Source organism: Staurois parvus, unplaced genomic scaffold, assembly GCF_062004578.1.
Source record: "Staurois parvus isolate SC_StPar_1 unplaced genomic scaffold, SC_StPar_1.0 ptg000134l, whole genome shotgun sequence".
Lineage (NCBI taxonomy): Eukaryota > Metazoa > Chordata > Amphibia > Anura > Ranidae > Staurois > Staurois parvus.
The window spans coordinates 1,699,735-1,713,448 of record NW_028317930.1 but is presented as its reverse complement, the minus strand read 5'-3'; positions in this window follow the sequence as shown (position 1 = coordinate 1,713,448).

Sequence of the window (13,714 nt, the reverse complement as noted above, 5' to 3'; positions counted from 1 at the left end):
CAAAGAATATCCCAGATATCCCAAAGAAAAAGGCAACTTTTTTGGATAGTGTGGGGTTTTTTAAATGTAATAGGTGTATGGCATGTAGAAATATGAAAGGAGACAATATTAGGAGATATAACACTTTTTATTCATGCTCTAATGGTTCCTCTTATAGAATAAAAAACTTTATATCCTGTGATAGTTCCTTTGTGACGTATGTATTAGAATGCTCATGTCACCTGCAATACGTAGGTAGAACATCTAGGAAATTAGCAGTGAGATTGGGGGAACATATAAGAAATATTAGAAAAGGATATAAACATCATAGTCTTTCCTACCATTTTAGAATGTACCACAACAGGGATCCATCGTGTTTGAAATTCTGTGGGATTGATCGAGTTTTTGCACCTTGGAGAGGAGGAGATATGGTGAAGAGTATCTCACAGAATGAAACAAAATGGATCTTGCAATTGGGATCTTTGTGTCCCAAAGGTTTGAACTCAGATATAGATATTAATTGTTTTCTGTCGAATTGGTAGAAGATGTGAACAGATATACACATATATTAATTGGTTATTTTATTTAAATTAATTTCATTTTATTTTTATTTTTCATTTATTTATTTTCATTTTTATTTTTATTATTTTTATTTTTTTTATTTTAATTTTATTTTTATTTCAATTTTTATTTTAATTTTATTTTTATTTTTATTTTTATTTGTTCATTATTTGTTAATATGATTAATAAATTTATAATTCTTAATTTTTTGATTTGTATTATTAAACGATATGTGTATATGTAATTTTTATAGTAGAGGTATTGTTGGAGGTTTTTAATAATTAAGTTTAAGTATGTGAACAATTGTTACCAATGTAAAGGACTCTCACATTGCACAGGGGGAGGAGCAGTATCTATTTCTACTTGGGAGGTAGTTGTGACCAATGGTGGGAGATGGGTGGGCTCCTCTTGAGTATTTAAGGGATAGTGGACAGGAGATGGATGTCTTGAAAACGCCCTGAGGGAGGGGCGAAACGCGTTGACGCATTTCCGGTCTATACCCTGTACGTCTGACGTCACTTCCGGTGAGTGGAAGGTATGCCGAGCGGTGCGTTCCAGCGGCCATTTTCTGGGATCTGTGGAAAGTTTTAGTCTGCATAGCTGCTGCTGTATCCTGAGCTGGGATGTGAGAGTGTTAAGGAGGCAGTAATAGTGTCCATTATCGGCCTGGAGTTTTTTAATAAACATGCTTTTTGAAAGAGGAGAAAAATGTGAGTGGTAATAGTCTTTATTTTGAAGAAAGATTCTAAGTGGCAATATTACACTATGTAAGTTTTTTTCTCCCTGGTTGAACGGTGGAGCCTATTTGTATCGTGGAAGATCCCCCTAGAGTGAACAGCAAAGAGGGTATTAGGATCCCTAAAAGTCCTAAAAAGTGTCCCATTCACCTAAATCTGGTGAGTGTATTCGATGTTGGTTTCACGGGTGGAAGGTGGAAGTTTCTTTTGGTGTATTTGAAGAGTCTTTGGGAAAGAAGAAAAGTCACTTGATTAATGTTTTTTCACTTGATATTTTTCACTTGATTTTTTCACTTGATATTTTTTTCACTTGATAGATATATATATATATATGTATATTTCACGGACAAAAAAATAATTTTTTCTGTTTTGTGGATTTTCATTTTTGATTTTTAATAATATTAATTATTAATTTTATTAATTTTTATTATGATGCACTTTATTGTTTGATGGTGTGTAGAGGTCTATGTTTGCGCTGGTTTATTTAATATTTATTTTGGTTTGTGTTTTTGCACAGTGCACAGCAGCAGTATAGTACCTGTGGGAATCTGTTGGCGCAGGAATAATAGTTCATATAAAATAACCCTAAGCTATCTGCTGAGAGGCATATTGAGTCCATGGAAGATTTAATTTTTTTCCACAAGTTTCTGGAAAATGACAAAAACTTTTTTTCTTTTTTTTTTTTTACACAAAGTTGTCATTTAAATGATTTATTTCTCACACAAGCCATGGGTGTATGTGGAATTACACCCCAAAATACATTCTGCTACTTCTACTAAGTATGGGGATACCACATGTGTGAGACTTTTTGGGAGCCTAGCCACATACAGGAGCCTGAAATCCAATGACCACTTTGAAAGCCTGAAGGTGCGTAACTTCCTCATTACACTTCCTCACTACCTCTCACGGTTTCGAAGGCCCTGACATGCCAGGATAGCCCTAAACCCCCCCAAATGACCCCTTTCTGGAAAGTAGACACCCCAAGGAATTTAAAAAGAGGCATGGTGAGTATTTTGCAGATCTCATTTTTTCTCACAAGGTTTTGAAATATAAAAAAAATAGAAAAAATATGTTTTTGTTTTTTTTCTTCATTTTCCAAAAACTTGTGGCAACAAATGAGATCTGCAAAATACTTACCGTGTTTTTTATCAAATTCCTTGGGGTGTCTACTTTCCAAAAAGGGGTAATTTGCGGGGGTTAGGTGCTATCCTGGCATTTCAGGGCCTCCGAAACTGTGATAGGTAGTCTGGAAGTGTAATGAGGAAATAAAGCCCTTTAAAAGCCTGAAGGTGCTTATTGGATTTTGGGGTCCTGTACTTAGCTAGACTGCCAAAAAGTCTCACATGTGGTACCCCCATACTCGGTAGAAGTAGCAAAATGTATTTTGGGGAGTAACTCCACATATAACCATGGCATGTGTGAGCAGTAAATCATTTAATTGACAATTTTGTGTAAAAAAAAAAATCTATTTATTTTTGTCATTTTCCAAAAACTTGTGGTAAAAAAATAAATTCTTCTATTGATTCAACATTCCTCTCAGCCAGTAGTTTGGGGTGACTACTTTCCAAAAAGGGGTCATTTTGGGGGGTGGGGGCGTTTTATGCCCAGCATTAGAAGTTTATGCCACACATCATTCACTCTTCTAACCACCTGAAGACCAAGCCTTTTTGTTCACATGAAAAAAAATCAGTATTTTTTGCTAGGAAATTAATTTAAACCCCCAAACATTATATATTTTTTTAAAGCAGACACCCTAGTGAATAAAATGGTGGGTACTACAATTTTTTATGGCACATAGTACTCGCGCAGTGATTTTTCAAAGCAATTTTTAAAAAAAAAAAAAACTTTTTTTACTTTTAATGCACAAAAACACAATATATTGGCCAATTGTTTGCTAAAATATAAAAGATAAAGGTATGCCGAGTAAATAGATACCAAACATGACATGCTTTAAAACTGCGCATGCCCTGTGCAATGGCAACAAACTGCAAACATTTTTAATATCCATAGGCAGCGCTTTAAAAGCCTTTAAAAGCCACCATTTTAGATTTACAGAGGAGATCTAGTGTTAGAATTACTGCCCTTGATCTGACGTTCACAGCAATACCTCACATGCATGGTGCAACCGCTGTTTACATAACGGCACAGGGTCAAGGCTTGTGCACACAGGTGTGCGCGCATGGGAGGTACAAATTTTTTTTTTTTAGTTATTTTGATTTTTTTTTATTATTTTTACATTGTACCTTTAATTTGTTTTTTTTTTTTTATCACTTTTAATGCTATAACAGGGAATGCAAATAACCCCTATAACTTCAATGGGCATTGTCATATTCTTTTTTGAGAAATCTGGGGTCTATCAGACTCTAGATATCTCCTCTGCCCTTACATTATCTAATCAAACCAAAATTGGTGTGATCAGATGCTTTCCCAATTTACAAATGGCGCTGTTTATATCCTGCGAAACTGAAGTGATGAAATGCTTGTAGCTTCCGAATTCTTAGACTATAGAGATGATTGGCACCATTCTGGTCTCCAATCAGCTCTATGGTCAGCTGGCAGAAACACCGGCTGCATTCTTAGGTTCCCCTGATGGCACGGGACTTCCCGAGAAGGCAGTGGAAGGCAGCGGGGGATGGGGGACATCATCTCCCACTGCTTGTAAAAGCAATCTTGCAGCTAATTAGCCACTAAGATTGCTTTTACATGAAAGCTGATCACCTGCTGAAAAAGCTGATCACCTGCTGCAGCTGTAGGCATCATCCTGGTATAACCATTCAAATCCAGTGATGTACTAGTACATCGCTGGTCCTTTTTGGTTATATATGCTATGTTCTTTTTTTTTTTTTGTATGCAGCCTGTGGACTGAATGAAAAAATGAGAAGAAATCTCTGCTAGAAAAAGTGTGTGGTATGCCCTCCATTAGAATACACCGCCCTGCATCCACCCACTTCTAATGATGGGCACACATTAGATCACACTTTGCCACAAGTGCCAGTTCCAAGATTGAATAAATGTCTAAATAGAGGCATGCTTGAATAAAAATTGTCCACTTGTAAGTGGTACCCCATATGGAGAAATAGTGACACCAAGTCCCAAACTATCTTGCCACTGCTCCCCATGTAGTCTGGGCATCCGGGCGGGCTCCACATGACTATCTTTTCCCTCGTAAATCTGAAACTTATAAGTATAGCCTGTTGTCCTCTCACAGGTCTTCTACATCTTGACCCAATATCTGGCACGCTTGCAGGGGAGAAATTGTTTGAATTCTAGGCGGCCAGAAAAATTAATAAGGGACTCCTCAACGCAGATGTTTTGCTGGGGAGTATAGACATCTGCAAATTTTAGGTTAAGGTGATTTGCGAGGGGCTGAATTTTGTGGAGCCGGTCAAATTCAGGGTTACCGCGAGGATGACAGAGTGTATTGTCGCTGAAATGCATAATACACATTATATTCTCATATCTATGCCTGGCCATGGCAGCAGAGAACATGGTATATGATGAATTGGGTCTGCGGACCAATACAACCGCAATTAATTTCTTTTAGTAATGCCCATGTTGAGGGTTAGGCCCAAAAAAAATGTAAATTTGAAAATGGGTTGGCGGCAATAAATTGTTGTGCATATAAACTGCTTTGATCCACAATCAACGCATACAGATATTGTACGCTATATATATATATATATATATATATATAAATAAATTTATATATATATATATATATATATATATAAATGCTATATGGCCTGCTGGCTTCTAAGAAGTGAAAAGATAATATGGGAAAATCACAGAATATGGTGAGAATAGATATTTGTGTTAACATATAAGCAGCAGTATTACAATATTCTTCCCATTCATAAAATGACATGCTCTTATTTTAGAGGGTGGACAAGCCTGAGCTCTATGGCTGAATGGTCACATAATTGGTTAATTTGAGGACCTTAAAAGGTTTATATAGGATTTTAGCCAGGATCAAGGCTGGCTGTTTGTGCAGAGAACAAAAGGAGAAAATGGCTCTAATTTGGATCATTAGTGTCAAATCAGCTCTAATCATCCTTCACAGAATGAGCCCAGCCTACAGAATGTCTTTTCTCCCACAATGCATCACAGACAAGACAGGGCCGGGGAATAGCCTGGAAGGGCTCACATCTATGAATAAAGTTCATTTCAGTAACCATGATGGCAACAGGAACTGCTGTTTAATATTCTACGTGCTAATGTCTGTGCGGCTGTAAATAAATACGGTTTGTTTAAGCTCACACATGGTGAGTCAGTTTTATGAACACAGCCTAATGTAGACTGCCATTCCCCACATATAATCAGGATGTAGAACTGCAGCTCAGAGATGTTTCAATGAAGCAGCAGAGGAAAGGGTTAAATCAATTTAAATCCAGAATAGAATCACGTCATTTGCATAATCATTTCCATTTATTTAGCCTAAAATGGAAATGGGGATTGATTTCCCAAGCTGCACTCATAGTGGCAGCAATGACAGTCACCATGCCATCCTATAAGACAGATCACTGAGCTGGGTGTCTTTTCTCATGAGTTCCTTAGCAAACCTCTTAGGTTCAACACTCAAAAATAACTTTTGTTTTTTTAAACCAGCCATCAACCTGTATTTAATGTCCATCACATTGTATCTTGCCATTGTGTATTGGTGCTGAGATATCAGTTCCAGCAGTGTTTTTTCAGCATCCAAAAAAATGGTCTGTAAGACCCCTGGGAGTGCCACACAGGGTATGGTGCAGCATAGCAAACAATGGTTATGTTCTTTTCATGTACCCCTTCTTTCCTCTCTCCTCTTTTATCACCTTCTCTTCTCTTTCTCAAAGGACAAGCAGAACTAAAATAATGTCAAATTGTACAGGTTAGAGCTCCGTCAGGCATTTGCCTTTTCTTGTACATGTATATGTAAATCTAGTTCTTGCTGTATTTTTTTATATTCTTTATTTATAAATTTTTCAATACAATACAGAAAAGAAGCCCAAGAAAACATGTAAAACAAGTAAAACATTGTCTCTGTATTAAAACAGCACTTGTAAATGACTTAAGTATGTTTAAATCATCTTCCTTTTTCTCACCATTTACTTACTTTATTTCCTTTCCACCTTTGTATATTATACTTCCCAGGTCTGGTTTACACTATCTGATCAAGGAGTACAATCAAATGAACAATCGTACCCAAAGTATATCTGGTGACTTGACAAGTGGCAATTGTCATTTGAAAATACTTCAAAATGTAATTTGCTTTCAGTTTTGGAATGAACTTTACTGAATGAAAACCACATACACTGCTGCAAAATGTGTTTGGCCACCTTAAATTGTCTTGAGTCCCAGAATGTTTGTTATCTAGACCCCCCCCCCCCATGCAACTATGGCACTTCTAATAGAGATCTATTGCAGCAGGGATTGGCTGAACAGTACTGCAACAGCTCTGCCCAAGCCTCCCCACTGACAGGAAATGCCATGGCATCACTCATGACATCACAGTCATTTCAGTTTAAAAACAATGCAAAAGTGTTATGTCAACATTGATCTTATACAAACATTGTTATGGAGTGCTGTGTAGCAAAATCAGAAGCCCAGGAACTAATTATTTCAGATCTTGGGGTTAGTGCTTTCAGTTGACAGTTCCAGTATTTATGACCCACTGTAGCTTATTTGCCGATGACATTTTGCTGACATTGACGGAACCCCATACCTCCCTACCGATTGTACACCACACTTTACAACTATTTGGTACATTGTCAGGATATAAAGTTAATGCGTCCAAGACTGAAGCATTACCTCTCCATATTCCCCCACAATCTTTTCTCTTCAGTTGAATTACCCCTATTTAGTTATATTTAAAATATTTAGGTACCAAATTTAGCTCTTCATATCACTCCATCTATGCGGCTAATTTCCCTCCTCTATTCCAGGCGATCTCCCAATCTTTAAGTTCCTGGGACTCTCTTCCCATTTCTTTTCTCGGGCAAATCAATGTCCCTAATCCCATGATCAAGCTATGCTCCCTCCAGAAGTCTTTTATCCACTTTAAATGGCACAACAAATCACATTGGATTGCTCGTTAGGTCCTCCTTTCTCCCCGACCCAAGGGGGGACTGGGGGTTCTGGACATTGTCTTGTATTATCTAGCTATCCATCTATCTAGCTATCCATCTTCGGACCCTTGTTTTGTGGTCAACCCAACGCCCCCCTAACAAATGGACTGAGATTAAATCCCTACAACTCGATCCGGTAAATACTTGTTCTCTCCTATGGTCCACAACCAATACTGACTTCCCCTCTCATTAATACTCCCTACTAGGACCCATGCAATTCACTTTATCTATATGGAGAAAGTACAAAGTCAGATTTGCCTTAGTCTCTAACTGCTCTCCCTTGACCAATATTATTTTGAACCCAAATTTCCCAGATAGCTTGGCCATGGGTGGGGTGAGCCCCTGAGCCGCAGTCAGACTATTTCAACTGCAACATTTGGTTAACCCAGTGACTCGCAAGCTCAAATCCTTCCCTGACATACAAAAAAACCCACTAAAATATCACCATGTCAGTATTTTATTTATCTACAAATACAACACTTTTTGCTTCCAGGATTTCCTCTCTAACCCTAGATAAGCCTATACCCTTTGAATATATATGTATCCAAGGCCCTTTTCAACGGGGTATAATCTCGGCTGTGTAAAAAGTGCTCTTGGATGCCCAGCCTTTTTTATACAATACTCACTTCTATATGCGAAAGTGGTCCAGCTTCATTCAAAGTGATATCAGTCTAGAACAATGGAACAGGATCTGGGATGCAACCTCTAAATTCTCTAGGTGTGTAGTCTATAAGGAAAATATCTACAAGATTCTGATGTTCTGGTATAAAACCCCAGATTTTCTACATGCTCGGAACTCGAGTGCTTCTTCTGTCTGCTAGCGTTGTGGGACGGACATTGGCACCCTTTTTCACATTTTTTGTAAATGCAGTTCCATTGCACCTTTTTGGAGAGAGGTTCTCACCCTACTGCGGCTACTTGTGGGATCTGTAGTCCCCTTTGAGCCTTTTTATTTTCTGATGAGTCTTCCTTTTCCAGGTCTCTCTAGATGTGGAAGGAAACTTTCGGCCCATATTTTGATAGCAGCTAGAAGAACCATTCCTATGCATTGGCTCTCTTCTTCTCCCCCCACGCTACAGGAATTGGGGGGAGTCATAAATTAACTTAGAAAAATTGAATATTTCACCGCTCTACATACTGCTACTGTCTCTGCGTTTGAGGCAGTTTGGGACTTATGGGATACTTCTAACATCGATTTGTCTGCTACGTCTACTTGTGATTGAGTTATTGTCATTTTACCATACCACTATTTCACCTAGACATTATATGCTCTTATGTACTTCTCATCGATGAGCTTGTTTCTTTGCTTTGCTATTTAATTTTGTTACACGTTGCTGTTTATTGTAATGCGTGTAAAAAATCAATAACAATTCTATAAAAAAAAAAGAGCCACTGTAGCATACACTGCTGAGCCTATGCCCTGTCCACCCATCCATCATACCTCTGCCACCTCACTCCCAGTAACAGAATAGGGTCCCGCCGTACACATAGCATGGACCTCATGCATGCACTTGTTTAACTCTTGCTGCTCCCGCTTCCTATGCTCCCAGGCTGAAGGTCTCTGTAATGCAGGTTTGATCCCGATACTTTGTGGGAATCGACTGCTGAGTCAGAGCACCACCCCCCTGCTAACGGAGAACTCGTCGCGGTCATGACAGGCTGCTGTTCAATTTACACCAGTCTTTAATTACCCAAGGTAACTGCTACTTCCTCCAATTCCTTTGCCAGGTTAACCCTTTTTAGTGACCTTGCTTCTCTACACCATGTATGCTTTACAGGCAATGTTTTTTCATATGCCAAAAACCATCATGCAGCCCTTTAGAGTAACTTCAGACCAGGCTTGAGCAGCAGAAAACTCTCCACGTCCCTAATGACTCCCCACAAGCACTTGCTTACACTTCCCCCCTCTTTTTGGTAAACTGTCCTGGTCCTGTCCAAAAACTTTATTACATTAAGTTGACAGTAAGCATAAACCAGTAATGCAGCAAGCAAGAAAAATAAACCCATGTGAAAGGATCCATACCCAACTGTATACAAACGGCAGCAATATTGCGACTAACGTATGTAGTGCTACCCCCCAAAGAGCAGCTTGTATTATTGCTCAGGTCTCCCCTTGCTTCACCCCGCAGCCAGGCACAAAGTATTTTCCACAGCCAGGTACACACGCTCTTTTACTTTATAACTTCAATGACCAGTCTAGGGGATGTTTGTTTTTTGAGTTTTATTGTAGAACTGGGGATAGGGATTGGAAATTTAGTAGGATATTCCAAAATTAGAACTATTCACCCTAAGGACCTCTAGCTGATCTCTTAGGTGAGAACTTTTTGAAGTCCTGGCTGAAAGCAGATTTCTCTTTCAATTGTAGCAACAAGTAGTTTAGGACTGAGCAAAGTCCCCTTAGGAGTAGTAGTTGCAGAGCTGAGCACTTCAGGTACAGCCTTGTTACTGCAGCCTGTGACAGTCCAAAAGTAATAGAACTGAGCAAAGTCCTTTGCAGTAGTAACAGTTGGGCAAGCTCTTCAGAACACCAGCCAGTGATCCCTTTTTCTCAGACCCATGGTGACTATCAAGCACCAGAGGGGTAGCAAAGCACACAGAGTCCCCAAGATCTCTTAGTGTCTGTACTCACAATTCTAAGGACAGAATGGCAGCCTCCCTCCAATCTTCCAAGTGACTCTCTCCAGTGATACCAGACAGATATTTGGCAGACAACTCCCCTCAGTCAGCTTACTGTAGAACCGGGGTCACTCTTTCTAACTTCAGGCCCTCAGGTCGCCCACCCAAGGCCCGCATGGCAGTAGTTGCCAGCCAAGGCAAGCTTGCCTCCAGCATGGCTTGGTTCACTTATCTCCCGAGAAAGACGCTCAACCCATGTGTAAGGGATTTCCGGCAAGACAAATCGCGATTAGAAGTGCGCACACACTTAGGAACTCCCGGAGAAGAGTTGTCGGTTGTGTGCATGTGCGCAGAAATGCGCGATCGACATGCACGAGCACACGCACGGCGAAGATTGGCGCCAGACGGGCTATTTAAAGAGTGTCTGTGCCCATGTTAGGTGCTGACTGGTCTTCAGCTCCCCTGTGTCCTGCTTGTTCCCGTGTGATTCCTTTGTTGCTGACCCGGCTTGTTCCTTATCTGACTCTGATTGCTCTCCTGATTGACACTGGTTCCTGACTTCGGCTCTGCTCCTGACCTTGGCTTTCCTTCTGATTCAGTACCGTACTGCCCGACTGTTGATGACCCTGGCTATTCCTATGACACTGCTCCTGTCTCTTACCCTCATTACCTGCCTTGCTCTGGTGCACGCCTGGCAATCTACAAGACCTGCTCTGCTTGTTACTACTGTGCCTGAATCAGAAGATCATCAGTCCTCCAAGGTCATCATCTGCAAGAGCTGCAAACAATAACTACTGGCGCTCTTGTTCCCCTGGTCCCTAGGCTCCCACTGTTCCAACTCCAGTGGGGTCAGGGCTAGTGACACACGTGAGGCCAACCTCGTCATTTCAGTCTCTCATCAGGTACGTGACACCATGTGCTCACAGAACATAAATACCACTCCCAGCATGCAATGGGGTCACCCTCCACTGCAATTGCCAAGGCTGTGTCAATATTCATGCTGTTCATTTGCTTAGCCCCTACTTATGTTTTGGAAGGCTCTCATAGCTTCTTGAAGGCAGGTGGAGCTCAAGACAAACTTAAACAGCATTAGAGCTTCATGAGTAGACCTGACAAATCTATTACAGTACTATGTTAAGCAGAGTACCACACTGAATTTACTTAACAACCTCTCTGTTAGGCAGAGAAACACAGCTATACTTATTCTAACTATACAAATCCTAGCACACAACTAGGAGGGTACTACACTCACCCCCCCCCTGAAAAAAAATAGGCATGGTCCTCATTGGCCTGGGCAGCCACCCCTACAAAATCTTTGTACAAAAATCTAAATGGAGTATCTCACAAATTTGGAGGGGAAATGGGAAATAACTTATGTAGAGATCAAATAAAGGCAAATCAATTAGCAGGGCAAAGATAAAGTATCTGCTGTACAAATATATACACAGGTTTTAGGTAGAGCCCTACCAAGTGCAACTTTTATGTGCACCCCACACCAAAAATATGGCACCTAACTAGGAGGGTGCTACATGTAGTAAGCGGGGTCGGGGGAAAAATCCCAATCTCCCGTATTTGAGTACTTGCGTCAAAGCTGGTGATGCGGGCATAAGAAGGCACTGACCCAAGCAAGGAGGAAGGAGTCCCAGGCACGTCGAATAAAGTCAAGGAACTTGAAGGTGTCCAGTAGTGCCTCAGATAGCAGTTCAACTCTCATGGTGGCGGGCAGCTGGTCAACTGGCTTTATTGCAGTAACAACCACCGACTCCAGTGCTTTTAGGTGTAGGTAGAGTCAGCAACTCACTTTTGAGACCCGTTTCCCTGCACTGGGTAGCAACAGCAGAAGCTGGCTCCTTTGCAGGTGTTGCTGATGCTGAAGCAATGTTCAGAGCGGATAATGCTCTCACATGGGGTTCTCCTGCTACTGACTCAACCATCAATCACTCCTTTAGAGTAACTTCAGACCAGGCATGAAACAGTTAACAGCTTTATTGTACATTCAGGAACACAGTTCAACAGCACAGCACACATTAAACAGTCCATACATGAGTCCAGTCCTAACTAACTAATGCAGGCTACCAGATTCATATCTTCCAGAGAAGCAAAGTCCGTTCAGCAAGAGTCCAGTGATAGTAGGTTCCTAGCCCAGGGAGAATCCCAGCAGGGTGACACAGAAGGGAGCCACATGCTCCAGTAGGACTACACAGGGAGTTCTTCATCTGTAAATTCCATGTGGAAGAGAAAAAGCCCTCCTCTTGTATTTATGTGGCTTACTGCAGGGTGCAGGACTCAAAAAACACAGTTGACCCCTTTCCATTCTGGCCAGCCTGTAACTGTCTGTATAGTACAGTGCAATGAATACAGCTAGAATATATTAAAATACACCCCATAAGCATGTACTTACACACTCACTGTGTCACTGTATGTATGGAAGGAGTCAGGTTTGCCACCCAGGCTGGACTTCAAACTTTGTTCAACTCTATTAGCTTACATACGAGGATATGATTTTGTTTTCACTTGCTGTCCAACTCCTAGGAAATGACAAGGACATTGCATCTGTGGCAAGATCACAGGTATTTTCTATATGTGCTGGAAATGTTTTTAGCCTAAAAAAGAAAACCATTGCAGCCACCACATCTAAGGACAGATAAGCTGCAATACATTTTGGTCCTAGTTTGGATTTCGTTATCATCTAACAGTATGTTCAAAGTTAGTTCTTTTGCATCTTATCAAGAGGCTCATACCCTGCTTACCTTCCAGTACTTGATTTTGTATGTTTCATGAAACCAATAACTCCAGTACCACAGAGGACAAGCCACTCTCATTCCAGACACATACTTCCCATTATCAACCATAGGGTATGCAAAAGAAAGGCCTTGCAACATCCCAGCAGCCAGATTGCTTGCACCAACTCAGGAACCATATCCTAACCACCACTATGGTAGATTCCCATATGCAAGGGACTTTTTAGCCTTTTATACACAACCATTTAGATGGTTACAGCTTTAATGCTGTCTGCCTTTGCAAGGATCTACATGGGTCACATAGTGGTTGATTTACTAAAGCACTTTGATGGCAAATGGGTGTCTGGCCACGCATGACCGTCTACTTTTAGATGAAGAAAAGATTTACTAAAGCATGAGTCAACAAATAGATGCAAATGCAAATTTACTAATGAGCACAAAACTAAGCGACTGTCTAAATGAGTTCACCTCCTAGAACTAGGCGCACAGCAGAGGAAAATCTTTTTAACGACATGATCTTAAGCAGTTTATACTTCATATAAAATATAAACTGCTTGAGATCATGTTGTTAAAAATATTATCCTCTGCTGTGCGCCTAGTTCTAGGTGAACTCATTTAGACATGTTGAGCATTTAAAAAAATAACTGCTTTGAAAGAATTCTAAATTTGTCAGTATAAAGTGATATATTTAAAAAAATCCAAACAGGCATTGACTTCACCTAGTTCAAATGTCTCAGTACTGACATGATCAAGCATGCCCAGACTAGGAAATCTAAAAAGTGACTTCACTGTTTTTTTGGGATGTGCTATAGTAAATGCCTTTGTTTGCAAGCCTGGAAATGTTCAAGAGCTTGAATTTGTTCTTACGAAAGCGCAATTATTAAACAGGCTAACATTTATATATAAATTTAACAGTGTACATCAATACTTGTCACTATAGAACTGTTACTATGCACAGAAACACCAACAGATATCA